This window comes from Telopea speciosissima, chromosome 11 (assembly GCF_018873765.1).
Source record: "Telopea speciosissima isolate NSW1024214 ecotype Mountain lineage chromosome 11, Tspe_v1, whole genome shotgun sequence".
Classification (NCBI taxonomy): Eukaryota; Viridiplantae; Streptophyta; class Magnoliopsida; order Proteales; family Proteaceae; genus Telopea; species Telopea speciosissima.
In genome coordinates, this window is record NC_057926.1 from 11,405,510 (window position 1) to 11,410,441 (window position 4,932).

Below are 4,932 nucleotides of genomic sequence, written 5' to 3' on the forward strand. Positions count from 1 at the left end.
TGGGTTAGGCTTATATTTAGTTATAGATTGAACCAACATGATTTAAGTGGAGGGCAACTAGAGTCTTGTTAAATGCTAGAAAGGGGCCCATGTATAAAAGGGACTTAGTTGGGCTAAGTTGAGAATTTTCTCAACACATCTTTTGAGAAAGAAAGAGAAAAAGAAGAAGAGGGAAGGAAGAACTACCCATTCAAGGTGATGAATCCATGAGAAGTTGAAGGTTTTCGTTGAGATTTGAGATGGAAAGAGAGCTGACTACTCTTGTGAGTGTTTTAGACATCCCATCTTCAACCATTTGGAGTTTGAAGGACGTTTAAAGGTAAAAACGCTTTGAATATGTTTTGGTTTTTAACTTAAGACCTAGATGATGAAATTAGTTAGTAAAGGGAGTATTTTGCTTAGCTTTGTACCTTATTGCAGCCTTTCTTTTGAGAGAATCAAAGGGAGTGAAGGATTTTTCAACTACAGTTGGGTCGTAAGAATTTCTAAGGTGTGATTCTTTGATTTCAAGGTTGATTGAAGATTTTCTTGCATGATTTATGTTTTTAAACATGTTGTGATGTGGATTTTTATGCTAAAAATGTGTGAGAATCCCATGCATAAGGATTTGGAGTGGAAACACCCTCAAAATCCTCATTCTTTTTGTGCATAATTGCTTTCTCGAGTAGGCACTGTAGCACAATCAGTGAGCTGGTAGACTTAACCAGTGACTTGGTAAAATAACTGGGGGGGCTCCAGTTGTTTCTGAAGGTTTTATTCTTTTTTATTTTTCTTGACGGAGACAACCGACAAGAATGTCGGCAACCCAACAGAGGATCCAGTAGAGATTCGACGAGTCCGGATAAACCATGTTTACTCATTTTGCCTGTTTTGGCAGGTTGGACCCAATGGTGATGAAATCATTGGATCCTTTAAGTGTTATAACACATGTTTGGTGATTACTTGACAACAGGTGACAAATGGTTTAAGAACCCCGAATAGTCAAGTGTGGAAAATCAATTTTCGATTGCATAAATTCTGTGAGTGGGATTTACTTTTGAACTTCTCTCCATTGTGTGATGGATGCTTATTTTAATGATTGTATTGACATGATTGAACTATGATTTTGTGTACTAGAATAAATTATAATGTCAGTATGAATGCTAGTGTGTAAAGGTGTGACAGTTGAAGGATACCTGACCTGACGACCATGAAATTCACCATGATTGTCACTTGCCGAGGATGCTCTCCGAAGGTGACGGGCAATTCTATGGTACCTCTGATGGAGACGGTAGCGCTTGAGAACCCATGGAGGTAGGTAAGCTCTGGTTTGAGTTGGTTGTCGCCGAACCCGAACTGGCGGTAGGCTTCTAATGAGAGCACGTCCATGGATGCCCCTGTGTCTATCAATATCCTGTGTATTGGTCGGTTGGTTACCTCTACCTGCACTATTAGGGCGTCCCCATGTGGAAGGCTCAATCCTTCCAAGTCTGCATCTGAGAAGGAGATTACCGTCTTGATCTTGGCTATCTTGCTTGGCTTCTCTGCTACTCCCACGAACCTGGCATGGGCCTTGGCCTTCCTGGTAGACTCCTGCCCTGGTCCTCCTAGTATAGTGAGGATGGGGGCTCCCTTGGTGCCACTTGGCTCTGCTGTATCTCTCCTCTCTTCTGGGCAATCTCTTTCCCTATCTCAATCTGTCCTTTCTTCCCTCCTTGGTTCTTCTCTTTCTCGATCACGGCCTCTACCTCCTTGGCCTGAACGACCATCGCGTCCTCCTTTCACATACTTGTTCAAGCTCCCTGCCCTCACAAGTTGTTCTATCTCCCTTTTTAGTTGGATGCAATCCTTTATGTCATGCCCTGTGTCTTTATGAAAAAGACAATACTTGTTGGGGTTATGCTTCTCAGGTCCTGCTAGCATAGGTCGTGGCCAGTGCAGTAGGTCACGGTCTTGGATCTGCATGAGGATCTGAGACTTGGTGGTATTCAGGGGTGTGAACTCAGGCCTGGTTTCTCGGTCGCTTCTCTCTGGGTGACGGTCGATCCTTATTGACTGGCGGTCTCCCTTCTCCTGTCGGCGCTCGATCCTCGATCTCTTGCTCTCTTTATGGTCATCCGACGCCAATCTCTTGTTGTCTTGGGGCTTGGCCTCGATCACTTTCTTCCAAGCCTGCAGTACCTCAGCCATATTAGTGAACTCGTTGCATCGTTCTAGAAGCTCCTTCATGGTCCTGGTTTCATGTCGTGCCAGGTCTTTGATCAAATCTAAGTCTCTGATGCCTCCAGCTAAGGCTGCATGTTGGGTCTGGTCGTTCAAGTCTCGGACCTCCAAGGACTCCTTGGTGAACCTAGTGACGTACTCCCTGAGGGATTCCCAGGGTTCTGTACCACGTTCAATAGATTGACTGTGGTCTTCTTCTTCTTGACGCTACTCTGGAAGTGGGTGACGAATTATTCACACAGTTCTATGAACGATCCTATCGACCTTGGTCGTAGCCTAGAAAACCATGAGGTAGCTGCACCCTTGAGGGATGCAGGGAATGCTCGGCAGGAGACCACGTCTGATCCCCCGTAGAGGGTCATCATCCCAATGAAGTAGTTGATGTGGTCATTGGGGTTCGAGGTACCGCAGTAGAGTTCAAAGGTAGGTAGCCTGAACCGGGAGGGGAGTGTGGCTTCCATGATCTCTGCCAAGAATGAATGTTGTCCTGGTACCGAGTGTGTCTCGCCCTTGGTCTACTTCTTCAGTCTTTCCAGCTTCTCGTCTAAATCTTGGAGTCTTTTGTTTAGCTCTTCTTCTCTTGATTGCCTATCACACCTGGCAGGGCACTCGCTGCGACCTCGCTCTCAATCACTCCTTGAAGTTCCTTCCCTTCATGAGTTTTGATGGGATGGTGTGTGGTCACGGTGCGACGAACCTTGGCGTGAATGTGAGGGACTTTCTTCTCGGTAGGTCCGACTCCCCTAGGTGTGTCACTTCCTCCTAGTCGTCCTTGGAACACCGACCTCCTGATCGAACCTTCTGGACTAGGTACCACGGACATATGTGTTGGTGTCCTCCCATGCCCTGAACCTACTGGAAGGTCCGTCGTTCTCCTGGGATGCTGGGAAGGATCCCCTTGCTAGTGAGTGGGACTTGCATGCCTAGCGAACCTCTCTGACCTTTCACCCCTGGGAGGTGACCTCCTAGGGTTCTGCTCCTGCCGAGGGACAGGTTCCATCCTTGGTGGTGGCAACGCTTTACGGCGGTGGGACGTTGCGCGCTGCCTCAGGTAGTCTCAAAAGAGTCTTTGGTCGGTGAGGATCTGCCACTGCAAGTCATTGATCTGACCCACAGTCGCTGGTGCATTAGGGTCAGGTACTGGCTCCATGGCTGCTTCAGGGTTGAGGTCGACTACCTCAACCTATTCGTTCTCTGGGACCTCCCTCTCTTGAGAGACATGGTCATTGGCTCTGCGACGTGAGCTCTCTGGAGGAGGTGATCCGTTGCCCTCCCTCGCAGCATTGTTGGTGGAGGGAGCGGTCTTCTTACCCCGTGGTGCCATTGAGTGATTGAGGAATTGGCTAGTAGGTATGATGGCTAGCGTCGTTCCCACAGACGGCACCAATCTGTTGCGTCAAGAAATCATCGGGTGGCCCTTTCGAGTGCCGTAACCTGCAAAAGGACCTGGGTGACAAAGGAGAACCGGTGTGGTTCCAGCCTAGGACTCTCCGATGCCTAAGTTAGATCTCTCTGAGCAAACAGATGAATAGTAGAATTCAAGATAAGTTGATGGGGGTAGACTACCTGCTCTTTGATAGTGGAGTGTGGCGATGTGGAGAGTCCCAATCGATGACGAGTAGTCCTCGTAGTTGATAGAGACCCTAGGTAGTAGGGTTCTTCCTTGGTTGGTTCTCTCCCTACAGGAGGTAGTGTCCCAGTAGGGTTGATGTCCTTAGTAGATAGACACTTATCCGTGTGGGATAAGGTCCCTGGTGCTTGAGTCCTTCTGGGACTATGTGGCTGGTAGGCGGTGGCCTAGTGCCCATGAGATGATGTATGCCTTGTCCATGGCGGTGGTAGTAACCTGTAGTACTCGTACTTGGATCTTGGTGGCGGTCATGTCCCCTGGCTTGGTCTATGCCCTAGTCTGTGCCCGAGCTCTGCGCCCGGATCTGCGCCAGAGGTCCGGTCTGTGTCCGAGGTCCGTGCCTGTGAGCTACGCCCGGGTCTTCGCCTGCCTCCTGGTCTGCGCCAGTGGCCGTGCCTGAGTTCGCGCTTGCCTGGTCACGCCTGGTCCCCCCCGCCAGTGGCCGCTCCTGGGTGGTCCGCGCTTGTGGCCTCGCCTGGTGGTCTACGCTCGTGGCCGCGCCTAGGTGATCCGCACCTGTGGCGGTGCTAGCCTGGTTCGCGCCCGTGGCCGTGCCTGGGTGGTTCGCGCTAGTGGCTGCGCCTGCTTAGTTTGCGCCTATGGTCCACGCCCAAGTCGGTCGGCACCTGGGTCTGTGCCTGTGGTTTGTGCCTGGGCTGGTTCACGACCGGGCTTGGGATGACACTCCTCCTTGGACTGGGACATGTGGCGGCTCCCAATTGATCAGTGTGGTTTTGGGTTATCAGATATAAAGTACAAGAAAGTGGTTGTTCTGTGGGGCCTTAACAACAATCCCCCTTGCGGGCCTCCTTATCATGCAGCCATGGCCCTTCCATGAGCTTAACCGAATGTGTTCCGTAAGGGCAAGAAAAGCCAGCATCTCAAGGAGGGCTTCATTTCTGGGAACCACAAGTACATGGAGGCCGCTATGTGTCTGCTCAGTCCTACTTCCTACGGTTACTGAAGAGAGGCAGGCACTGTATTAGGTATTTTTGTAATGCCCATATTTGATTTGGGTAAATATTAGTTAACTAAACATTAAATAATTAATTTTGAAAAAGTTAAATCCCTTTACAGGTAATCTTGGAATCTTCCCTATA